Genomic DNA, 27264 nt, shown 5'->3' with positions numbered 1-27264 from the left:
TATTAAGTTCTATATGGGAAATATGGGAAACCAAGCTTAGGTTAGCAATATTAAATAGGCCTTGATACATGATGGAGAAAAAGAATTCAATAGCTGTGCCAATACTATCCTTGGTTTTGGCATCACCTGGGTAACATCAGGTATCCATTTTCTCATGAGTCAGGTTTGCCCAAGGATTCCTTCCAGTGTAGCATTATGTGATTCCAATCATTTCTACCCTGTGCTCATATGTGGTCCTCAAATATGATATTCTTTCTCCCTGGATATGTACTGATAGACTCCCTGCTTTAGCTATAAACAGAGCTATGCCTCCTATTTCCAAAACTTAGTAAAGTGGCAGCTAACATGGAATCCTCAATGAACATCTTCTATAGCTCTTTCACGTCACCTGCAAAGCATCCTGTGACTTCCCAGAATAGTGGGAAGATTCACACTATCACAGGTTAGTATTCAGTCCAATTGCCATCCATCTACTGGCTACCAAACCATTGGAAATGTTCTCCCAATACATTACAATCCAATGAGTGTTAATGTTGACAGGACCCTTTAGGAAATGGATAGGAAGACATCTTGGTTTTAAAAATGGAAAGGTTGGTGTCAGCAACCTCTGTCAGTTGATATAAGATATAAAAAGGTTAAGTTAATGCTTTTTGCACTGTCTTGTACAAACAAGCATGCACTTAGTGCCCCTCTACTGTGTGTCAAAAGTCTCTTTTCAACAGTCAAATTATGTTGAGATTAGTCCAAGTCTTATTTTGCAAGGGGGTTTTAATTTCAGGGAACTTTAGATAAAAACCACCTGCTAAGTCAAAACACTTCTGCATGAGCTTCAGAATCAAATAAAAATAGGTCAGCTAACTGGGGCATGGGGGTGGTGGGGTCAAAACTGACTCAACACCTATCTGTAAAGATAGTTAAAACCATCACTGATATTTCCCAAGTGTTAGAGTAGAGTACCTACCTGTTTACATAATGCATACAGCTCTCTGCCACTGTGCAGAGCAGATGAGGATTTATAACAAATGGTGTATGGCCTACAAAGTTGAAATGTTGACGATCAGGCACTATATAGGGAAAGTATCAACCCCAAAATCTAGACACACACTTTTCCATGGTCCTGTCACTTAACAGCTCAGTAGCACTAAGCAGGTCTCCTGACTTCTGCGAGTTCAATTTCCTCATTCTATATTAAAGATAAAGATAGCTAGCTTCCAGGTATTTTAGATGATGCATGGTGCCACACAGGATGATCCCTTGTCATGTCTTCTGCCATATCTTCCTCTGCATGGCTCTCAGGGGCATCAGGCCAGTACACACTGGCAAGGTTCTGACTTGTAACAAGGGCAACCACATCATATCTGGACTTCTAGGCCTATTTTAGTAAACATTATTTTTGGCCAGTTCTACTATTTTCATTTCAGCTGAGGTAAAAGTAGATATTAACAAATTGGCATCAACCACATTTGTCGTTATCCTCCTGGGAAACTCTTAGCCAAGATCAAGGTGTGTTTTTAGTTGTGTAATTGATAAATTAGATAAGTCAATAAGCCTTCAAAGTTGGAGGGCCTTGGACATCCTTCTCCATGGAAATGGGAATTATTTATTTGACACGCAATTGCTGTGATATATAGTAACTCCCACAGCGAGAACCCAAATCACAAAGTTCTCTGAGACTTCCCTGTATTCTCTGGCTCTCTCTGCCCCTTCATTCAAAAATTAGTTTACCACTGAGTCAACTCAAGGGAGAAAATAATACTCTCAAACCAACTGAGAAAAAGACTCCTACCTCAGAATGAAACCATGAGGTTTACAAAAATTAAAACAGAACTGAGGGAAGGGGGAGTTTTGTATTGTGTTGTGTTGTGTTGTGTTGTGTTGTTTTGTTTTGTTTGCCTACAAAGAAAAAATGTCTTCTTGCAGAGTGAACTTTGAAAGGCAGCAAGCCTATTCAGATGTCACTATGCCTTTGTGATCTCACCTATATAGTTTTCTAGGATTTAGTCATTATGTCAAGGCAATGGGTGGAGTGATTTTTACCCCCAGGATTGATAAGGAATGACCGGCAGTGACTTGTCTCGAACATTATGACCTGTCAGAATGTCAGCACATAACACTTTTCAGTAATGGTTCAATGGTTTTTGGTTTTTCTTCACTAAGACCTAGACTCCAAACTAAATAAGGGTTTGAGGCTGCCCCTCACTTATATCCACCAGCACATGTAAACTATCAGAAAATATTTACAAGTGTGTTAGACAGTGATATTTCTAGCTTTAGTTTTTAGATGACAATATTGCTTAATCATCCTGAAATAACGATGCAAACGTCTTCTCCGTGGAAATACTTAACTCAAAGGACTAGAGTAGGTGTCTAGCTGGTTGGCTCAGCTGCCAGCTTTGTTATACAACAGTCACCAGCTCTATCTAGGTCTGGGAAATAATAAATGTCTTGAAAATATCTTTCTAAAACCATGTTAGTGAAATGACACCTACTTTGTACACTTAAGTACACAGTTCACTGAATTCTCACAAAGTGAACTGAGCCTTATAATCAGCACCCTGGATGTGCATCACAGGACTAAGAGCATCTCTTCTAGCGTCTCCGTCATTCTTCATTCTGATTGCTACTCTCCAAGAGTCATCCCTCTTCTGGCTTCTAATAGCACAAAATCAGTGGAGTTAAGGTCTGCAGTATATGTCAATGTATTCACAGACTGTGTGATCTTTCATGTTCAGCCTCTTTGTTCATTGTTCTTTTATAAAATGTATCTATACTGATTTATATCACTTAAAGTTAGAGCATTCATCACCCACGTAGTATAGCACCTCATTTCGTGAATAGGTTACAATTTATCTAATCTGTTGCTGATAGACACTTGGGTAATTCCAGCTTAGAGATATTGGAACATTCTACATGTTTTTTCAATAATTATTTCATGTGTTTCTGTTAAACGAGCATCCCTAAGTGGCCCTAGGACTGCTTGTGCTTGGCCTTAGGAGATATACACTAAGCTTTTCTCCTGAAATTCTGTCATTTTGATTCCTAACAGCAGTGTGTCTGATTCCAGTTGTCCTATGTTGCTATACTTTGAATGTGCGTCCCCCACCCCAATGCTCACGTGTTTGGAGTTTGATTTTCCAGTTCAGAAGTGTTGAAATGTGTGGCTGTTAAATCATGAGGGTCATGAGGCATCTACACTCTTGAATACATTAATGTTATTATGGCAGAAGTAGCCTATTATGGTCAGAGTGAGATACTTCAGGTTTGTCTCCCTTCTGCCTGTTTGCTTTCCCTTCTTCCTACATGCACAGATTGTCATGAACCAGAACAATAATCACATTCGTGATCACTAAAAACTCATATACAAAATAGACTAACGATAGCAAAACACAGACTAAGACAGACATCCTTGTCACCAATCTGCATCCACCATAGTCCTTACTGTCATTATTCTAATGGATAACTGCATAAAGTTTCCATCATAGACATAGACTATTCTGTTGTCATGATAAAAGAGAAGTGAAAATAAAAACAGCACATCACAAAGGCTCCACAAGAAACATATAGGACCATGTATTGCAGTAGAACGAATCATCATCAAATGCACATAGAATTCAACTTATTTGCTGGTTGACTCAACTCTTCCCCAGTCCTGGTATATACATAATATTCTATAATAAATTACTGTTTTCTCATCATCCCATATCTCTACCTCATAATTAAGTTTCTTCCCACTGCTACCTGAGACTCCCAAGAGAACATTAATGAAATTTAGTATATCAGCAAGGAACAAGTGGGAGAAACAGGTGAAGACTGGGCTTTGGACTTAGTATCAACATGTGCTTCCAAACAGGAAAGAGTTGTTAAGAGAGGCCTGGATATGTTCAATATGTGTCATCCACAAAGAATACATCATCAGTAGATACATGGTAATTAATATTTTGCATTTGTCCGACTTTTTCCAATTTATAAAATTCTATAGAAATCTATGGAATACCTCAAGAAGTAAGTTCTGTGAAATAGAATGCTGGACGATGCTTGAATAGCTGGTTTCTCACTAGACTGTGTACTACAGCATCCAGATGGGTTTTCCTCTGTAAATGGGGGCTATGATAATAGAAACAGGGGTCTCTCACGGTCTTTACTTAGATATGTATCGGTGTCAGACCTCTCCTTTCAAGACATTTCCCATGCAACACAAATTCCCATTTCTCATATCAACTCAGGGCAATGGCAGTTTTCCTACAGAACGTTCTTAAGTGCATGGCCGGTTCTTCATAATTCCTAACAATAGCTGATAGTTATCCAACACCTGCTGCATGCTAGGCAATGTGCAAAGTGAATTAGATGCACTGTTTATTTTAATTTAGTTTAATCTCTTAAAATCAGAGTCACAAGGCACATAACTCACAAGGCCTTGTGTAAGTCTAGATCTGATCTCTCTAGCATCCAGTGTTCGTCTTGTTTTGGCTGTAGGGCCTTAAAGAGATTTTCTCTTTCCCTTTACATAGCGCATCCATGCCTGCTGAGAGTTAATGTCCCACAATTGCAACATTTTCTGTATGAGTTCATGCTTATTTGATGCATCAGTATTTAATGGTCATAGTATCAACCCATAAAACCCCATGTATGTTCTGGCTGACCAGCTAGGCTCCTCAGAAGTTAGAGCAATCTTTATTCCCAAGCTTATGTGGGTGCCCTTGAATGGTCCAATTGAAAGATGAGATGTCAACAAAGGGTCAGGCCCCAGAAAGTGCAGAAAGTGGGGCTTTGTCCTTCAGGAACCCTTCCTTATGTCAGCTGACCCTCTCATGGTCTACATTTCTCCATCTCACTGTGGAAAAGCAGGCACCATAGAAAAAGAATGTCATGTCTTCTATCTTATGTGTGGATTCTGTTTTTCTACAAAATAACTTCTTTGGCATTGACCTCAGGGGAGGATGTACTTAAAAGAATGTATGTTGTTTTAATTTGATGAATAAAATACTATCCACTTCTCTGCTCCAATGTCATTAAGCTTTCAGCACATACATATTACACATATGTTTCCATTATACACACAATTTTTCGTATGCATAAATTATTTGTTTTCTTAACGCCAAATTGTTCAGTAAAGTACTTTTTGTATTCAAGAATCCTCTTTGACTTCTGTTTCTTTTATTCATTCTACTTGTTTTAGTTTTAAAATCTATGCCATCTGAAAAATTATTTAAAAATAAGCAGCAGGTTTTTGCTTGTTATTGTAAAATAATAACTGAATATAAAGACACAAAATTCTCAATACCGCGAGAAATCACATGCCTAGGGGTCAGGTCAAGGACGCAGACATGTCCCCTTGCTCATCAGACCACTAACCATGTATTCAGCTTCACTTGTAGGCAGCTAAGTTCCCTCTTGAGAGACCATAAGAACATACAGTGGGAACTGTTGCATTTCCAACCACTCTGCATTTCCAAACTGAGTTTATTCATTAAAAAACTAAACAAACAAGCAAAATTTGCCCAGGTCTTTCTTGCTTTGCTTTTGTCCATCTGCTTCCTGTCTGACCAGTATTTGTGCCAACAGATGACTCCTGCCCCAAGTGAACAGTTCTATAAACAGCCTTGCTCACTTTCACTTAAGTAAATGTGGGTAAAGCTAAGTTGTTATGACTGTTTGGAGTTTTTGTCAATCTTAAAATCAACTTCAGTACGTCATCTAGAAATTGTCTCCACAATACAGTGCACTAGCTGAACATTCACTATATCTAAGATATAGAACAGATTTAGATGCCTATAATGAGATAAGTATGTTAGGAAAATGTGGTATATCTGACATTGTCATGAAAATGGAGGATGTTATATCAAGTGAAATAAATAAGCCATATGCATAAAAAATGAACAATGCTTATTCTCTTTAATATGTGCATGCTAAAAAAAATCAATCTGAATGAACGGTAATTCATACTGGGGATATGGAAACAGAGGAATTGTGGGACACTGAGTAATGAGCAGCAAACAGGCAGATGAGATGAGTTCTAGAGTTGTATAGACTAGTGGGAAGAGAAGCTCAGAAAAATCTCACATATGTTTCAAATAACAAGTAAAGGAGTGTATAAATGGTAATGATGAGAAGACAGAAAAATTAACCACCCTGATGTGGTCAATATATATTGTGTATTTGTGTTAACAGTATATCATGTCCCATATAGGTATGCAATGTGATAACAATTTATAAATGTTTCAGGAGGTGGAAATAATAACAAATCTCCCTTGTTTGTTACACGTTATATACGTGTATAAAATTATCACAGTGTACCCTACAAACTTTTAGAATTAAATAGTAATTAATTTTTTAAAGTTAGGTGTACAATCTAAAAAGAATCACAAGGAAACACCAATAAGACTCACATTAAGAAATCTTTCCCAAGATAAATATATTACAATTTAACATCAACAAAGAAAAAATAGAACAAAAAACCAAACAAACAAAAAGACTAAAGATTACCCACAAGCACTGAGCCAGTGGATTTCTGTCATATATAGCTGAAAATTAGATTCAGGAGCAGAAAAAGAACATTCACGGAATAGCTGATGGAATTTACATGAGACCTATCACTTAATAATAGGGTGACCTCATCCTCTTCCTTCATTTGATCATCAGGTCTCTATAGGCAGGAGAAACACTAGCATCTGAGAAATGTGGATGAGAATATCTGGGTATTAATGTTATATTTGTGTATTTTGTAAGTCTAAAGAATTATAATGAAGATTAAGTTTAAATATGAAAAAGCTAAAGTCGCCCCACCCCTACTGAAAAGCACTGTATTAGCATGTATTCCACATCAGATATCTGATAAACTCTTAAGGAGAATACAAAGATTGAAAGACCATTAAAGGCTTGAGAATTACTGGACAAGATGGCACCCATGCTCTCCTTAGCTGAAGTTTTAAAATCCCATGAACTCTGAAATCCAAACAACAATATGTCAAGATCAACTGCTTTACAAAAATTGGCCTCCACATAAACCACCAAGATAGAAAATATAAAACTAAGTCTGATGGTGATGCGCTCAGGAATCCCAGCACTGGAGAGGCTGAAGCCAGGAGATAGAAAATTCAAGGTCAGCCAGGGTGTTTGAGAAGAAAGAAGGCAAGGGAAAGAAGGAAAGGAAAGAGAGAGAGGAAATATATTTGAAGTTCCCACCCCAGCTTCCCTATCAGTTTGCACATTCGTGCCTACTTGAAATGAGTCATTTCTTGTCCACTGCCAGGAATATTCACACATGCAAGTGTAAATAATGTATGTGATTCTAGATAACATACAAATCAGTGATCCAAATTACCCATGCTCATTCCAGCCCAGGCTGCTTGCCACCGGGACTCCCACTGCTCATCAAAAAAAAAAGGGAGGGGAGAGGTGAGAGGTTGCTGGGACAGTAGTAGAAATCAACACACTGGGACTGTTTGTGTATAACACCCAGCACTGTACCTCCAAGTTAGCTTTTTAAAATAGCAAAAAGCACTTACCAAGCTCCACCCTCTAAACGGAAGGTTGGAAAGTATATTTGAATTTGAAAATCAATTATCTAGCTAAGATTAGCCCCAGGACCTGCTTATCATCTCTCATTTCTACACTTAAGTGGCGTTGTTTTAAGGAAGAACTCACTGTTGTTTTTACCAGGGTTATTTTCTTCTCCTGCAGGCGCCTGTGATGGTGGGAAACAACTGGAGGCAGCACCCTGGGGTTCTGGCTTTTTCTCTGTCATTCACCAGACCTGCCTTGATTTCCTCAAGTGTAAATAGAGAAGATTGGAAAAAAGAGGGGGTGGTCTTTAACTTTATATTGTGGACTTATTTGGCAATTGTGTTTACGACCTCTTACAGGAGTGCTTTTATGTAGATAAAAGAATACATGTGCATATGTATGTGTATATGTATAATTATATGAAAACTAATAATATAAAGTACTACATGTAACATAATTTTAAATAATAGATGTATTTTCATTCAAAACACCTTTGTATAAGATTTTTTTCAATGAGTCAAGAATCAAATCATCACCACAATATCAAAAGAAGTTATGAGCACAGCAAATACCTTGCGTGTTTTAAAATATTGAAGTATAGGTTGAAAACATCTCTGATTTCTGCTGTAGCAAAATTTCAATTTTAGCTGATGTTCCTGGGTTTTGTTGTCCTCATTTGAAATAAAAACGATAGATTTAAATAATAGATTACTGGAAACAGAAATGAATAATCTATTCATCCAAGGGCTTTAATCCTCTGGTTCAGTGCTTCTCAACCTTCCTAATGCTACAATCCTTTAATACGAGGTAACACTCAATCATAAAATTATTTCATTGCTACTTTGTAACTGTAAATTTGGTACTGTAATGAGTTGTAATGTAAACATCTAATATGCAGGATATCTGATAAGAGACAAAGGGGTCACAACCCAAAGGTTGAGAAACACTGGTTTAGTTACATGGATCTGTGGACCAGTTGATCTCTAGGACCCCTTGTAATTCCTAATCCTCCATTCACCTGTCTGGATCTGGTGGAGACATTCTCTCTGTGAGAATGTTTCAGGGAACTCATGTTTAACCAGACATCAAAATATTTCCTTTGCAACTCTTGGCTGCTGCGCAGCTCTGTACACAGCTGAGCCAGTTTTTCTAGTTAAGATTGGTGAGCACCAGGTTCATTTGTCTAGCATTTCACAGAATATTTTCCCACATTTGTCCAAGCGCAGCTTTCAAGCTGTAAGTGACAATATAAATGTGCCCTATGATGGGAAGTGGGTCATACCACTTTCCTGAGCGATCTCTGGGGTTGGTTATTACCAGGCTCATGCCCAGAGTCAGGGGATCACCACAGATCTTGCTAATTATTCCCCAGACTTTCCCACCAGCAATAAAAATCCCATTTGTTGCAACTTGTTTGGAGAAAAGCCCTCATTTCCACAGTGGTGGTATTAATTAGCAAAGACCTGTGAAATTGACCAGCATTTATATGCTGTAAGCAGAAGGGAAAAAAGACCTCATGTCACTTCTAAATATTCCTATAAATTCCCTTATAAGCAAGCAGGGGCTAAAAGCCCACTTCTCTTAGACACCATGATTTTTAATGACTGGGGCCCAAAGTGAGAACCAGTTGTCTCTGGTGCCCATTAGAGTAATGACTTGAATAAATTTTGAATGCATAAAATAACGTATCCCAGTTCCTATGACCACTTCCCATATTTACTGGAGTGAGAAAGTGCTGGATGCTTCAGGTTCAAAGGAAAGACCATGCCCCCACATAAACCCCCTTCGACCCCTGATCCCCACAGCCCCATCCTATCCCATACTCACACACCCACTTTTATGCATCAGCCCTGCTTGCCCAGCCAGAAACCAATTTCTCTTCAGGGTTCTAATAGGTATCCCAGATTTTGACACTGTGACTGGGACTTTGGAGAGAGCAGGGTGTCCCTGTCCAGCCTAGAATCTCAGCAAGATCCACAGACATACCATGGTGGAAGCAGATGGAAGAGGCAGACTGGAATGGAAGACAACTTGATCTAAGATCTTAACACGTTTTGTTTGGGAGCAGTTTTGGTATTTTATGTTTGTTTCTCAGTTGGTTGATGTTGAAATGCCCTACATAGTAATTCATCCATAAGGATAAAATGATCTGCCCTACTCTTAAAGCCCAGAATTTAATCACTTTCTAAGCAAGTGTGATTTTAGCTTTTCTTGCAAAGAGTTAAACAAATAGCTAAAGGGTAATAAATCTTTCCTCTTCACTTTCAGTGACTGCTTCAGAATATTTTACTCCCTAATATCTACTCTGAGCCAACAATCACTGCCGACTTTAGCTAAGAATTCTATTTTTTATTTTTTATAGCTACAATGTGAGTTTCCCATGCAGTTTTTATTAACTCTGTTTCATTGCAAAGCCTTGCAAGCAAAAATGGGCCTTATTTTTATTTGAAGAAATCTATTTCAGTGACAATCTAGCCTCAGGGTAGCTATCTGTCAGTCTCTGCTTTTTTTTTTTTTTTTTTTTTTTTTTTTTCCTGTTGAAACAAGCATGGGAAAGTTGCAAGACAAATGCCATACAGGGAAGGGCTGACGGAAGAGGCATACCACCCACATCCTTGGCTTGCCCAATGCCAAGAGGTGAAAGAAGAGTGAAGGGGAAGTCTGTCTGTGTAAGGTGCAAGAAAACACCTGTGTGTCTGCCAGTCTTTGTATCCAACAGATGGAACCTTTTCTGTTCTCACTATGTGGCAACTTTTCCCAGAGATAACATTATCTGAGTATGGTCCTGGAGGATGGACTTTAACACTCACCATGGGAAACACATCTTTTAAAAAGCAAGGAAAGAGGCTACAGAGATGATTCAGCGGTTGAGTGAACTGTTCTTCCAGAGGACTGAGTTGAGTTCCGAGCACTCACATCTGGTGACTCATAGCTGCCTGTAACTCTGGCTCCAAGTTGATACAACACCTACTTCTGGCCTCTACAGCTACCCGCCTTTGTATACTTGTACCCATTGCAGCTGAACTGGTGTGCATTCATGTATAACATGGACCACATTTTATACACACACACACACACACACACACACACACACACACACACACACAAAATACCAATTTCTAGCAAGAATATTTTCTTTTCAGTTGTGTCATATTTTTACAATGAAGTTCTACTCAGCATCAAAAAAGAAAGAAATTCTTAACTGACCAGTGCATCTTTCACAGTTTATACAAATACCTTAATTGGTTGTACGATTCATATATTGCAGAATTTTCAGCTCTGACAAGATTCATCTACAGGGATGCTGGAATGACCTGCTCTAGCCCCCTGCTTTGGGATGCTGTCCAGAGTCCATTCCCAATGGATTCAATTTATCCAGCCTTTCAAATAGATCCAGTCAAAACTTCAGTCAAGCCCTGAGCCTTCTAAGCATACAGAGACTGGATAACAGATACTAACAGATACTAAAGCTTAAGTCTAACCAAATTTTCTAATTTTCCTATTCCTCCTCACAGCTTAAAAAAAATTGTCACCCCTATTGAGTAGGAAGAAGTTATGGATAGTCTTCATCCTGATCCCTTCACTTTGGATGGTTATGGTTATTTTATAAATTATAGATAAGTTGTCATTTTAAAAAATAATTTGGAAATGTCAAAATGTCATAATTTTAAACAAGAATGGAATGGATTACTAAATTTATTCTTAAACAAAGCATTGTATAGTCACAATCTTAAATTGGTAGAAATATTTATAATTGATACAAATTAAAGTTATAGGTTTTACATTGGTTCAGATTTTATAGATTGATACAGATTTAAGGTTTTCATTGATATACATTTCTTATACAAAATTTGAAATTAATATTGTTACTCTTAGATAGCCATTGTACTTATACAATATTGTTACTCTTAGATGGGCATTGTGCCTATACAATTTAAATATAACACTGTGCACGTGTATCTTTCATTCTTGAATCTAGAGAACTCTGGCAGGTAGCTGGGAGCTCAGTGTGGTTTAACAACTTACCACTACAGCATACTCAGTAACCAAATGAACTTATAGTAAATGAAAGAAATCATGTCTAAAAGTTCACTTTGGACAAGTCCACCCAACTCCTCTGGTTCTTTTCTTTTCCATGCTGCCAAGCAGGCCATTCTCCTTCCAAACTTATCGGCTCCCCTCTTCCTTCTTCCTTCTTTGTCCATCATGTAGGCTTTGTTGGTTCCCATTCTATAGGACTTTCATCTCCTCTGGGGTCTTCTTTCTCTAACCTGATAGAGAGTCACCATTCTGTCTCACCCTATAAGTGTCCTGGGTCCTCTGGTATCTTACCTCAATGTGAGGCCAAGTTCCCAGCTAGTCTGGAACCTTGCATATCCATGCTTCATATTAAGCCTACTACTTCCCAACCCATAAGTTACCCACTTGTCCAAGATATCACTTCTAAGTCCTTCTAGGACCTCACTTCCAAGCCCTGCTCCTTACTGATGAGTATAGATGCAAAGATTCTTAATAAAGTCATGGCAAATCAAATACAAGATCTCATATCAAAAAGATATTCATCACACCTGTTTACTTCATGTCAAAGATACAAATATGGTTTAATATACATAAATAATAAATGTTATTTATCATATAAATACACATAAAGACAGAAATTACATAATCATCTCATCATTTCAAAAGTTTACAAAGCTTTTGAAAAATTCAACATCTCTCTATGATAAAGGTCATGGAGAGGTATGATAGTTAATTTTGTTGTTCACTTGACATACATGGGAACCTCACTTAAGGAATTCCCTCTGTCAGATTGAACTGTGCACATGTCTGCTGGGCATTCTCTTTGTTGCTAATAGACATAGGAGACTTCAGTCTCACTGAGATCAGTAAGTACCACCACTTGGTAGGCAGGCCTGAGCTGTGTAAGAATGGTAAAAGAAGGCAGTCAGTAAGCAGCATTCCTTTATGATCCCTAGCTCTGCTCCTTCATGAGTTCCTCTTCTGACTTCCTCAGTGATGAAATGTGACCTGGAAGTATAAAACAATTAAATCTCTTCCTTCTCAAGTTGTTTTTAGTCATGGCAAAGTAGAACAAGAGGCTGGAAATGCAGGGAGACAACTTCAACACAATAAGTGTTACATGTGACTAATCTATAGTCAACAACAGGTTAAATGGAGAAAATCTCAAAGTGTTCCCAGTAAGATTAAGAACTAGACAAGAGTATCTACTCCCTCCATTCCTGCTCAATATACTATTTGAAGTGTTAGTCAGAGCAGTAAGACAAGTGGAGAAAAAAACCTACAACTAGGAAAGGAAGAAATCAAAGCATCTCTATTTTCAGGTGATATGATTCTATATATAAGATACCCTAAAGACTTCACACACACACACACACACACACACACACACACACACAAAACCCTGTTAGAACTGATACATTCTTTCAGCAAAGTGGCAAAATACAAATTTTAACACATGAAAAAAATCAGTAACCTTCATATATACCAATGACAAACATGCTGAAAAAGAAAATTATGGAAACAACCACATTCACGATAACCACAACATAAAATAAAATATTTTGAACTGACTAGAAATTTTTCTTTGCTGGCTTGCTCTAATAGTACGGGAAGGTGATATGCAGGCCACTGTGAGAGAAAAAAAAAAATCAAAGATCTTATCCAGTGCTGGCCTCTGCATGCTAAAAACTGACCTGCCAGGCAAAACACATGTCCAGTACAATAATAGCAAGAATGTTTATGGAGGTTAGTTAGCAACTATTTTTTTATTGGATTTGAGATATGTTCCACAAGAAGGAATTTATGCCTACTATACTATAAAGTATTCAAAAACTCACAGTAATAGAAGTTATAGACCCTAGAGCAGAACCAATTGGTGCTATTTTTCTAAATGTCCAGGTTGTCAAACTTTCTTCCAAATATCTATGTTTATATCTATAGATTTATTCTGTTTCAATTTTTATCAGAAAAGCTTCTTATCACGGGGAATAATGATTAATGTAGAGATGCATTACTGTTCAAAGTGCTGATAAGTAACTGTAAGTACCCATAAATGAGACAGCTCCCACAGTCCATAAATATGGACACCTCCCTCTCCAAACTAAGGCACTGAGAACATCAAGAAAGAAGAGGAAAGAATGAAAGAGCCAGAGAATGGGAAGAGTTCTGTGGAAGGCTCTCTTCTGGATGTGATATGGCCATTGTCCACTTGTGCGCATTGTGAACTTATAGTAGCAGTGGTTCCCTGTAAAAGATCAAGTCAGCTAAACATTCCAGCATGAAGAAGAAAGGAGTTCCTGAAGCCTCACTATATTACCTAGGAAAATATTGGCAACTCATGGCTACCAGAGAAGAGTCACTCTTCATTCAGAATGTGGCCACTGGTAAGTCCCCTGTGTCCCATCGGATAGTCCCATGTCCATGAGCATATGGACAGCAGCATTAACTAAACTTAGTGCATCAAAAGCAATAAATAAATAAATAAATAAATAAATGCAAAACAAGGGAATGAAGTTAGGAAGGAGATGAGATGAGGTTGGGGTCCTTGAGGGAATTAGACAGGGGTAGCAAGAGGAAGGTATGATCCATATACATTTTATGCTTACATAGAATTTTCAAAACTCAAAATGTTTAAAGTATACCTTGTTTAATTCTATCTGAATGAAGTTCTAGACAAGGAAAAACTAATACATAATAGTAAAAATCATAGCAGTAGTTACATGGGAAGAAATTTGGGGCTGGAGTTGGTTTAAAAGTGACTGAAGTGGGATTTACAGGGAACTGGGTTAGCTCTTGATTATGGCGATAGCTCTGTGGGAAACTACACATGTCATAACTCAAACCATATACCTAACAGCTGTTCATGTGACTGAATTTAATGCTTAAGTTCTATAGAAAAGCAGTACTAATAAATAGTTTCCAGTGATGTAATATCAGACACACCACCACCACCACCCTGCAGAGCATCTATTGGAACCCAGAATAGCAAGAGTTGGGCCCTACGATCTCTAACAGCAAATTCCCTCAACCAGTAAGCAAATTAAGTAAAAGGATGCTTCCCAAGTGGCCACACCCCCTTTCCACTCTTAGATACCACAAGCTGTGAACCTCAGATCACCACAGTCCTTTTCCTTGATTATGAATCCCCATCTTCCCTCAAACCCTATGGATCCACCTTCTAAATAACTAGATTAGTTATTTCCATTAGTCTACATATTCCAGACAACACACCTCTTCTCCTAGGGTCAAACAGCACAAACATGCAGGAACCATCAGCACCACTATGGTTTCTACTCCTTGCTCTTCCGGTCCTCTCTGTTTCAGACTCACTGGATACAGGGAGGTATTTGGACGAACAGGATCTTAGGTAATTTTGGAAATGGTTTCACAAGATGTCTAATTTTTTCATGGGTGACAGGAGACACGCCAGAAACAAAAGACGACAGAACACAGTATTTTTCTAGGATGCTAAATCCTTATCCAGACACACCAGACCCTAGAACTCCAGTAGGGTTTCCAAACATTTTGTATTTAAGCAAACCAGATCCAAGCTGAAAAAATGCCTGTTACTGAGGTCAGTATTTGTCAGACCTTGATCACATGCTACATCTTACAGTAATTGCTCCAGGATTTACATGCTATCATGCATTCAACAGTTACTTAATAAGTGCTCTGACAAAATATGTATGAAGATAAGGAATTGTTGGTGTGTTTTTATGATACTAAGAAGCTCAAGATATGCTATATAAATTCATTCACCTACATAATTAAAATTCATTGGATCCTAAGAATTATCTACTAGCTTTTTTTCTCCCCTACATAACACTGATGTTGTCTCCCCTGGGTTACCTAAGGGAATACAGGTGGCTGAGTTTAAAATGTTTAATTTTACTTTCATTCCAAGAAAGTTACTGTATAGAAATTAAGAGGCTGGCCTGCTCCAGCATGTCCCCTAGCATGCATTGATTTAAATCACTGTCTACCTGAAGCTAATACTCACCAGTGTTATGTGATTACCATGAAAACCTGAGACGGTGACCAGCACAATGTTTAGCACAAAATGAGTCTCAACAGTCACATGTGGTTTTATCCACAGCGGAGCTTCTCTCTCTAAAGGCCCCTTAGGCAGTTGACCCTAAAGTCATCATCTCACTCCCTGTGCCACTCTCACTTTCGTAAGCTAAAGTGATGGTGTCATGTTCTGATCCAGCTTACACTTAGGCCTCCAGGGAAAGGTAGAAAATGGATGCGTCAAGAATCTGGAGCAAGCAAACAAAAGAGATGGCAGCCTGTGCTCCAAAGTTCAAACCTAAACCAAGTAACAATTCCAAAACAGCCTGAAACTGGGGCACAGTGAACCTTTATGTAACCAAATGACTCCTTTATTTATTCTATTGACAAACATTTCCTATTTGGTTTTATATAAACACAGTACAGAATTTTCTAGTGGACGTATCTTCAAGGTGGCCTAATATCATTACTGTCTGATTTGGAAGACAACCCTCACTGTTTCAGTGGCTCCATTCCCTCACACACACCCCGCCCACGCCCACTGGATGCTTTTTGTGGCTGAGTTTTCTCTATTTAGAGATCGGGCTTTAGTTTAAAACCTCTGAGTTCATAACACAACAAGCCTTAGTTGTCCAACAGCATCAGCAACATGAACAGGCTTTTTCTGCCAGAGAACTGGAAGTTTCTATAATCCACAGCTTTCCAAGGAAAACACCAGGATACGTCAAGACAGGACTCAATCTTGCTGAGAGCAAATGCACATGAGACAGTGTAGTAGATTCCAAGCCACTCTAATATACAGAAATCACCTAATGTTTTAGATAGGAAATTATTCCATACATCTAGAGAGGTACTATCTTACAGTCGTTGTATAGACTGTTTTATAGCTTAGAGAATCAAGTTGGCATGATGAATCAATGATAAAACCCAAATTCAAATCTCACAGAGTGCACTCTACACTGTGCAGTCTTATCTTCCACACCATACTTTAAATGCAGTTCCTGGAAATCAAGGTAGAATGGAGTTAAGTTGTGCCTCATGTGCTTGCCCTGGTGATGTGTTCCTTTCCCGTATTAGTAGATGATTTTGGGTTACACTATGTACAGGATGCAGAATTAAATACAACATAGATTTTATTCTCTAGTACTACACTGCAAAATATATTGCCAGTCGCAATTAACTAATTGGCTAATAAATTAACTGTGAATAGTGGCTGATGTATCAAGCAGTACTTATTTAATTACATTAAATGTGAATTTATTGTTGTAGAACATTCCACTACAGAAAAAAAGTTCTATTAGACCACCATACTCTTAGCCCATCACTCAGAAGAATCCCTAAAGCAGCAGCATTGGCATCTTAATATAGATGCAATCCTAGAACTTGTAGACCTATTGATCAGATTATCTATCCCTGAAAGTTGCATGTTATCTTTCAACTTAATAAGCACTGCAGTCTAGAACTTTTTTCTACTCTTCTGCTTTATCAATAATTCTAATAACTTTTATTATGCACACACACATACACACACACACTTCCTATTTCTTACTAGAGTACTCATTGATAATTATCATTATAATAGAATAAATAGAATGGTTCTCCTCAGAGAATTTGCTTTATAATGAAGTAACAATAAATTGAAGCTCTCCAGATGAAAGGAGAGATTAATATTGGTGTGGCAGGCAGTGGGGTTCTACTAGAATTCCACGTCAAGAGTACAGAGTTCCAACAGAGCTGGTGAGCAGTGGAGCAAAGGAAGAGAGAGCTGGTCTGGGGTGATAGCCATCCCCCTGTGAAATAAAGGAGAGTGACCTCACTCAGGTCTAGAGGGTAAGATCCTTCTGTAGCAGAACTCAAAAAGAGTGAAGCTTCATGGGCAAGATTCAGTGAGATGAAGCGTTTCCCAGTACTGGACTGACCATATCTGGGGCTTCAGTTCTCATTCCTTCCTGCATTCAAACTCTGCAGAGGGAGACTGTAATAGCTCCTTTCCTAAACAGCTTAGTTATTTTCTTTACCCTTTCTCCCTTTCATTCCACTATGTAACTCCACAGTGCCTGTCTCCTAAGAAGGGCCAAATATCTTGTCTAAGTCAATAGAGCAAATCATAAATTATATGAATACAAACCTAGAATTGTGAGGTCTGAATGTTTCTTTTTACTTTTTTTTGCTTTCACCATTGTCATGACATCATGCCTGGGATAGCACCTGAATGATTTGACACAGGTGACTCAGAGAGGACCAATCAAAGACCAAACTGGTTAGCTAACAGCAGCTGATACCCAAGCATGGGATTGAGGTCATTCAAGATCAGCAAAAGGAACCAATTTACCTGCAGCTGACCCTAGATGCATGAGCCACTAATGTTCAATATGGGAGGCAACTGTTGTGAATTCTGACACACTCTATTATGTGGTAGAAAATAATGAACATGACTATCAATATGGCAAAATTATTGTACACTTTCAAATGCCTCATAGAAAAAAGTTTGAACAAATGATTGTCACCATTTCTACTTTAGTGCTCACAACAACCTTACAAGATCTCCTCTTATAAATAAGCAAATAAACCTGCATAAAGTCACTGTTATCTGCCTCCATCAAAGGCCTTGTTCATGATGGAGAATTTGACCCAGGCTATCCAATTCCAGCTCGGTTTACTAAACACTGTATGATAGAATGGGAAACTAATTTAAACATCTTTGGTTCTTCCTACTTTAAAAAACAAAGGATGAGTTCGAATACGTGAATGCCTGGGTATCGATTTCCTCAACTATTATAGAAGATAAATAAGGTGCTTGAATCTTTCTTTCTTTTCAATATTACAGTGCTCTGTGTGACTGTGAGTCTTGTTTTCCAAATGTGTAGATTCTTCCCTGGAGTGACCAAGTCCAATTGCAGATCCAATAGACTATAAAAATCAGATCTAAATCTGTAGACACTGGGCTTCTGTTGGGGTCTTCTCCAGAATTCACTTGACATTGATTGACCTGGAGTTGGGGATTCAAGAATGAACAAGACCCACATTGTTCTGTGGGACTTGAATTCAAACGATCTAGGCAGGTCTTACTACCACAATGAACTTCTGAACGAAAAAATAGTTCCTTTAGGGCTGTGCCAAGCCAGGCAAGATAATGATGTCATGGTTAAAAGAAGGCCTAAATTTGCATAAAACCAGATAGCAATGATAGCAGCAATTATAATTATAACACAAATTTGCTTTAATTTTTTAATTAAAAAATTGTATATGGTCATATGGAGCCCTGTTAATATTTTCATAGACATATACATTGACTAATGTTCAAATTAGGGTAAAACATCTACTCCTTTGAAAATTTGCCCTTACTTTATGTTAAAAATTTTTAATTTCTTATGCCTTAGGAAAAATATATTAAAAATTATTTTTTAAATAAAAGAAAACACCATCAAAACAAAACAAAAAAGTACATTAAAAACATGGAGACCATTGCATGTTGGCAACTACTCCTGAGCACAGGGCTTGTCCTAGATGTGCACACTGTCATTGCCCTAAACTAAAGCCACATCAAATGACTGATCTCAACAGAAAACTACAGTAGAACTCCTACCCAAATTTAGACAGTTCGGGGAAGCTCTTTTACCTTCAGAGTCTATTCCTTATTGGTTGAAATATCAACAGACTTAAATTGACTTCAATTTCCCAATCCCACATTTTAGTTCTCTCATGAGAATTAATCTTTAGTAAACATTTGTATCCAAATTTTGTCTTAAGGTCTGCTTCTAATACAGTAAGTCAAAGTAACTCTAAGAATCGGTGATTTAAGCAACAACTGACTTACCCAATTAAAATCTTATTTTAAAAAATTAGTAATAAATAAAATAAAGAGAAGAAGAAAGGGAAGCAGTAAATTAATAGGACCTAATCACTTCCTGAGATGGACAATTCAAAGCCAGGGCTTCAGGAAATTGGAACACTCCAGCAGTAGCTGTTGGTAACTCCATCAGTCCAGATGAGGTTGACAAAAATAAGGGCTGATCTGTTTGTGCTCAGATTACTAACAGTCTTTCAGATTCCTCAAGAGGAAAAGAAGTCAAAAAAGTGGGTGGCTTGGAACAAGTGCCCCATGAGTCCCAGTAATATCAGAGTGAACTTCCAAAAGTTCCCCCTCATTCCCTGCCTTCCAGTTTGTGGGGCCATCTTTTTATGAGAAATACTAAAGTAAGTCATACACATTAGTCTGTTACCAGCTAAAAGCTGCCTCTGTTTTATATCCATTATCACTCAGAGTGGCCCTTCTGACAATGACCTGGTATCATTATCCTCTTCCCCTAATTCTTTCCATGGGAAATATAAATTACTGACTATTTCATGTTGAACTTGGCCGTATGACTTGTTTGCCTAATAAAATATGAGTGCAAGGGGAGACTCTGAAGAGATGGTTAAGTTGTTGGCCCATTCTCTCATGTTTCTGACATCTACTCAGAGAACCACTGCTCTTAAGAGGCATCTACCAACAGAGAAGATCTAAGCCCAACTGGTGACTGAGATCAGAAGCACCAGAGTTGGCCTACAGACACTTCAGGGAGAAAAACTCATCTATGACTATTCTAAGGCAGTGAAATGTAAGGGAAGCTATTTGTTACACAGCCTTTCACAGAACTAAAAACTGAGTGGAACAGGCATGTTGTTTGCTTATTTCAGTTTGCCGATGAAGAAGTTCAACTGCAAAAGAGTTTAGTAACTTAACTAATGTCTTGCAGTTAAGTTAGTCATGAAGCTAGAGCTTAAAGCAATCAAACTATCTTGAAAACATCCGAGTAACTCTGCTTTATATTGCATACTCAGTGTTTAAAAGAAAAAAAAATTATGTAATGCATGTGAAAGATTCTGAGAGCTTCAAATCCTACCTCAAACTAAGATTTAGTTGTTTTATTTATTGAAATGTTTTTTACATCCTTAGGTGATACTGCCTATGAATGAGCCAACATTTAACAGATAGCTACTGTGAATATTATATAACCAAAGAAACTGGGCTAAACTGTCCAATTATATCATAGACTCAACTATGCACACAGTTTCTGTTTACAAAAGATAGTGAGTTATCACTGAAAAAATACCTGATTTTCTTATCAATGGAGAACTGAGGGCAACTTCCTACTGCAAGAGAAATGAGGAGCATATTGAAGCAGTTACATCCCTAAGCTTTAGCTTAAGAAAAAATGCATGTGCAGGAACTGTTCTTGCATTTAGTTACACAATTAATTGATAATTAATTATATTTTTTAGGGTTTTTTTTTCCAGCGCAGCAATGGAGAAATCGCCCCTCTTATTTTTTTCACACTTAACAAGAAAGGTTTTGCCTCACCATACTGAAATGTGTACAATTAAATGAAATGATTTATGTGAACACTCCCAGCCCCCTGCTTTGTCTTTGCATTTACTGAATTTAGACTATGAGAAATTCCTAAGCCTTCCTGGGGAATTTCAAGACCCAAACAGAACTTCCATGCTCACCCTTCCTCAGGACAACCCCATCCATCACCCCTGCCATTGCAGCTGCTTTCACGGCGCTCCAAAGAGATAAACTTATGACCCAGGCTAGAATGTTAGCGCTCACCCTTGCTGAGCAGTTGAGCAATAGAAAGGGCATCTGGCACTTTAATTTATTCCTTCAGACTTCCCACTGTCTCATCAGAGGCTGTTGCCACAGTCTTCCCTGCTCTTTCAACTTGAACCATTCATACACCTCACTAGAGAGGCATAACTATAAAAGGTCCAAACCATTAGTCTAGATTCTTTCCAGACCCGTTCAGAAGGTATGCCCTGAAGACAATGCCATGCCGTAAATGACCTCAAAAGGAGCTTGCCACAGAATACTTACTGGAAAGACAGCCAAGGGTAGAGGATGCGAAAGGGAAAAAGTGCTCTAAGGTTCTGCCTCTAATCGACTGAGATGCATTTTAGCTTGTTCAGCCTATGAACACCATAAACATAAGGATGGCATAATATCATTTCACTCACCTCAGTGCTGGATGAACATATTGTTCTTTTGTGACTCTCTGAGGGTATCATCCCTGACTTTAAAAGGACAGCTGAAAGGGTAAGGATGCATAGTTAGCAACAAAATGAAACAAAGTATGTGCCAGTTCTGTGCTCTCCTCTAAACCTGACCCTGCCTGATTTATAATGGGAAATGCACAATGGTGATGCAGCTTTGACTGTTCCTTCAAGGTGCTCATGAAGCGATATTCATGCAGCAGGTGACTGCAAGCAGCAAGGTGCACCCTTGTCCCTGAGAATGAATGCAAGTCTAAGTCAGTCAATTATCTTTATTTCAAGAGGACAGAAAGTAAGGAGGCTGGAGGATGGCTCCGTCCGTAACATACTTGCCAGACAAGCATGGGGTTCAATGACCAGCACCAATATTAAATATCCAGGTTCTATGACATGTGCCTATAATAGCAGCACTAGAGAGGTAAAAATTCCACCTGGGTATCCATCCCATGTGCAGTCAACAAAGTAAGACGCTGATGTGGATGTCAGGAAGAGCATGCTGACAGGAGCCTGATATAGCTGTCACCTTAGAGGTCTGCCAGAGTCTGACATATTCAGAGGCAGATGCTCACAGCTAACCATTGATCTGATCAAGGGGTTCCCAATGGAGGAGTTAGAGAAAAGACTGAAGGAGCTGAAAAAATTTGTGGCCCCATAAGGAGAGCAACAGTACCAACCAACCAGAGCTCCCCAGGGTCTAAACCAACAGTTTGAGAGCATATAGGGAAGAACCCATGACTCCAGCTGTATATGTAGGGGAAGATGGCCTTGTCGAGCATAGGTGGGAGAGGAGATCCTTGGTCTCCTGAAGGCTGGATGTCCCAATGTGGAGAAATTAGAGGGTGGGGAGTTGGAGTGGAGAGGTAGATGGGGGCACATCCTCATAGAAGCAGGAGGCAGGGGGATGGGATAGGGGTTCCTGGGCGAGGGGGGATGGGAATGGGGTAAGGGGATAAAATCTGAAATGTAAATATAATATCCAATAAAAAATAAATAAAATAAAATAAAAAAGTTTATTTAATAAATAAATACAAATAGAAAGATGAAATACTGTTGACAACTTACTGAATTTCTTAAAATAAATTATAATTTGGGGCATTAGTCACAGATGGTGTAATCTTAGTACTTGGGATGTTGAAGAAAGAGGATTATAAATATTTCCAGGTAAGCCTAAGCTATACACCAAGAGAAAACAGAAATATAAATACAATAAAGCACAAAATTTATCAATAAAAACTCAGAAAAATGCTTGTCCAGTTACTATTAATATAATTTAATGGGTAATAATTGAGGTAAAATCTACCCTGTCGATTGTGAAAGAAAAAAAAAAGACCTCTGGGTTTCACTGTCAGTCAGTATAGATGAATCAGCAAGTTTCGGGTTTAGTGAGATATCTTGTCTAAAAAGATAAACAAGGCAGAGATGATTGAAGAAGACACCAGGTATAAACCTCTGGCCTCCACACAAGTGGGCACACACATGCACACACAAACATATACAAAAGACATGACCTGTGGCTAAAAGACACCAAGGTCATGGCACTGGGGAACTAGAAAGGAGAGATGTTTAAGATTCTGGAGACCCACATTTAGGCAGGAACTTTCCATTGAGAAGCCTTTGATGTGAGTCTTCAAGCAAGATATAGTCATATCAAGGTGAGGAGAGGGCATTCTAACCAAGAGAATTCCATTCCAGTGCAAAGAATAAAGGACAGGAAAGCACAGAGGTATAGTAGGGTCTCTGACCTTGCATGGTATACTTTTCCAACTTCCCAATGCTGCTTGAGTCTCATGCACTCAGCCAAAACTTCTGCTTCAGATTTGGAATTCTGATGCTCTCTGAGGTTGTAGTTCCTACCTGACAGCATGATCCCAAGTATGAGCCACCAACACCATGAACTGTGCTACTGAGCAGGGCTGAATGGCAAGTTACAATATCCAGTGTTCAATGGATTTATCAGGATGCTGGCCTGTTATAAGTCAAGGAGCCTTGGTATACAGAAATAACCATTCAGTTTGACTCAACTGGAAGAGCATAATTACCCCTAATGGGCCATAAGATAAGTAAATTAGAAGGAAATTCCTGATGTCCATTACCATGAGGCTCAGGAAACTGTCATTTATTGAGAAAACTGCTGTGCTCTGGGTGTTGTGGAGACAGAATGGGCAATGATCCAGGATATTCTCCTGGTGTGACTAAAGTAGCGTGCATTTATCTAGCTGTCATATTAGGGTTTCTGGCCAAGATTTCATTTGGGGACTAAACATGAAATTGCTGTTGTCAGCAAATGTGAGCTTTGCAACATTTCCCAAAGGATGGCTGACTCAGAAGATCAAGCACCGAAAGGTAAATCTGGTAGCAGCAGGTGTGTAGGATGGATTAGAGGGAGAAGGGTATGCACCAGAGGGGAGTGAGACACTATTGCAACATCCCCCAGGTGCAGAATCCTAGGGCATCGGTGTGGAAAACTTAGGTAGAAGTCCTAAAAAGAGGTCAACCTTTTGGACCTTAGAAACATGTGGAATACAGACAGACATAGGAATAAGGCTGAGAAGAATATTGTCGCTACAGATAAATAACTCAGAACGTAAAACAAATATGAAAATCGAAAAGCCAAGTTCAATATGGGAAATAGAAAAGTTTGAAATCCTGGCAAGATTTGCAAGTGACAAACATCTTGGTGAAAATAGCTTTCAGCATCCCTAGCTTCTTTCTATTGCTCACAACTATATCTTCACTATTAAAGCCTGCTAGAGAAAACTGCCCACCCAGCCATGCCAAGATAAATTCATCTCCAACCTTGTCATTGGGTAATAGTTCTAAAGTTTCCTTGTACACAGGCTTCAATCTGGGCCTCAGACCTTCCCTAATTTCTCCATTGTCACCCCAGAAAATCCCATTACCCCATTAATGTTCTGTATTGCTTTTCCTTATGGACAGATTAAAGCCAAGGTTCCTAGCCCAGTTCAAGATCATAGATGGATCATCCATGACCATTCATGGTTGTCCATGTGTTATTCCAATGACGTGCCTTTCCACCATGCCTCTCTCTGCCCCACTGTCCTGCTCTGCTGCAAGAACAACCTGAACCTGATACCCAAGCATACCTACATTTAGTTCTTCCAAGTCTCCCAAAATCCTTGATATTCCTTTCTTCTTCAAGAGAGTACCCCTTCCAGCCTTCTTGCCATTCCTGTGCCCATTCTCAAATCCATGGTAAAGGTCCCTTATTTCCCATTTTTTTTGGAGCCACCAAGGTCAGAAATAGTGTTTCATCCCTAAACTTTCAGGAAGGTGTTTACCTTTCTGTTTGTTCATATGTGATATAGGATGCAGGACCTTGCTGACCACACATTCAACCATGCCAACACCACAGAGCAGTTTTGAAAATTGAGAAAGTGCTCAATAAATAATTATCATTATTATTTGATGTTAGGCATTGGTCTGGATAATTAAAGAATATAATGAAGTCCTGGCTTCAAAATTCAATGTTGAAAAAAGACACATGACCTACCAACCTCTCTCTACAGTTCTTCAGGGAAAACGGAAAGCAACATGGCAATGCTTTGCCATCTTCCCTACATGTTCTAGAGTGTCAGGCATGGTTCTTCCCATGAGCCTTGGACAAAGCAGAGATGCTACAATAGTGTCTTGAATAGTTCTTTAGAAAGTGCATTTTACTCCTCATTTTTTATTCTGTTCTACCTCTACCAGGTGACTGTACTAAATAATTATATTTTAATAAAGTAAATTTTCTACTTACATGAGTACATTTCAAAATAGTATTATTAGTAGCCTAGTATATCACGTCTTCTACTGTCATATCATCATGCATCTGTGCCCGATATCACACACACACACACACACACACACACAGCCACCCAGTGTACATATATTCAGACCTATGAAAATGCACCTTACCTGTAGTCAAAAAATAAAAATGAAGAACTTCTAGTTTCTACTGAGCTAGAACAGAGTGTTGTGAGGGAACTCTTCAGCTCTGCCTGTTCTGCTCTCAACAGTTGGGACTCCCAGCCCTCCTGATTATAAGGCTCCTACCTGAGGGGGGTTGCTAAAATGCGTATTCCTGGCTTCCTATCCACCTGGTTAGAACTTGTACAGAGGAACCTGAAAACCTGTACGTGGTATAAATACTGGTAGTGATTGGGACAATGAGTGAAGCTTGGGACTCTCCCTCCTCCTATGAGAACACCTGCTCCAGCATCCTCAGAGAGCGTGGGCGGAGAAACTCTTAAGAATGAACTCTAGCATCCTTGACACTTTTCTTTTTTTTTAATTCCCAACTTCGGTTTCTGAGCAACATAAACATTTCAGCCATTTATGACTCTCTCACATGACAGCTAGGAGCAAAGAAAATCTTTGATTATTTTGATGCCTCTTAAGTCAGTAAAGCCAGCTTTGACCATGTGTCACAAGATCTCCTTTATCAGATGAAGTTGTTACAGTTGCTGAATCGGTTGAATCCACTGTGGAGGCAGAATTGTTTCAGTTACCCAACTGTGTTATTTTTAAATCTTATGGGCTCCAGCCTGTTTACAGAAAGATTCATTTAAGGAATTATACTCAGTGTGACTCGCTTTGATGGAGCCTCTTCTATAAAATGCCATTTTGCTGGAGATTTTGCTCAACTGATTTAAAAGGTACATTCTTTTCATCCTCCCTGAGTAACTTCAGGGCTCGGCTGGGTAAACCCCAGCATGTGCACTTTCTAGACCTTGAGAAGTATATAGAATAGATTTGCAGAAGCTTCTAGACTCTGAGCTAGCTTCAGGAAACACAACCATCCGCCTGTATCAAACAATAATGCATCTACATCACACAAGAATCTAACTCTCAGAAAAGACATGCTCTTTCCTTTTCTAAGGTACAGACAAAAGAATCCTGACACTATGGAGCCCTGTTTTCTTTTCCGGCTAAGGGCTGTCAGCATCTGTAGTCTTGACTGCCCAAGCCCAATTATTGCTAGTTTCGTTCATTTAAGGTATTCCCACTTTGCGGGGATCTCAGCTTCTCCATGTGAAAAAAATAATGGTGCCTGCCTTAAAGAGATGCTGTGAGGTTGAAACTAGATGTTACTTAAAGGCCTTAAACTGAATCACATTTTGTGAGTGCTGGCTATTACTTCTTGAGAGGATTCAGCATTTGAGGCAAAACAAGGAAAAAGGAGTTCATGTGTTCCATGTGTCTCCTACCTTAAAGCTTCTTTAAATCAATTAGCCTGTTCAACCAAGGGCTATCCAGTATGTACCACCAACCTCTTCCTCTATCCCGTTCTGATACCAGCTATACCACAAGAGCTCTCTCCCACTTTCCCATCCTGATAATATTTTAATAATTCCTTAATCCCCACAAAGTCTGGCCTTTGCTTGAGCTCATCCAGTACTGTGTCATCTTTCTAGGGAATTCATAGGTCAACCTCAATTGCCCTCAATACCCACTATCTACCCAATAGATACCCAACATGAACTTGGTGCATCAGCTCTGCTCTCCTATGCCTCCCCACTAAGTTATCACTGAAATCTCTCCAAGATTAGCTTTCCAAAAGAGAAAGAAGTAAAGACAGACGGACAGACAGACAGACAGAAAAAAGAAAGAAAAAAGAAAGAAAGAAAGAAAGAAAGGAAGGAAGGAAGGAAGGAAGGAAGGAAGAAAGAAAGAAAGAAAGAAAGAAAGAAA

Source organism: Arvicanthis niloticus, chromosome 2 (genome assembly GCF_011762505.2).
Source record: "Arvicanthis niloticus isolate mArvNil1 chromosome 2, mArvNil1.pat.X, whole genome shotgun sequence".
NCBI lineage: Eukaryota > Metazoa > Chordata > Mammalia > Rodentia > Muridae > Arvicanthis > Arvicanthis niloticus.
The sequence above is the reverse complement of the archived record's forward strand: the minus strand, read 5'-3'. Positions refer to the sequence as shown.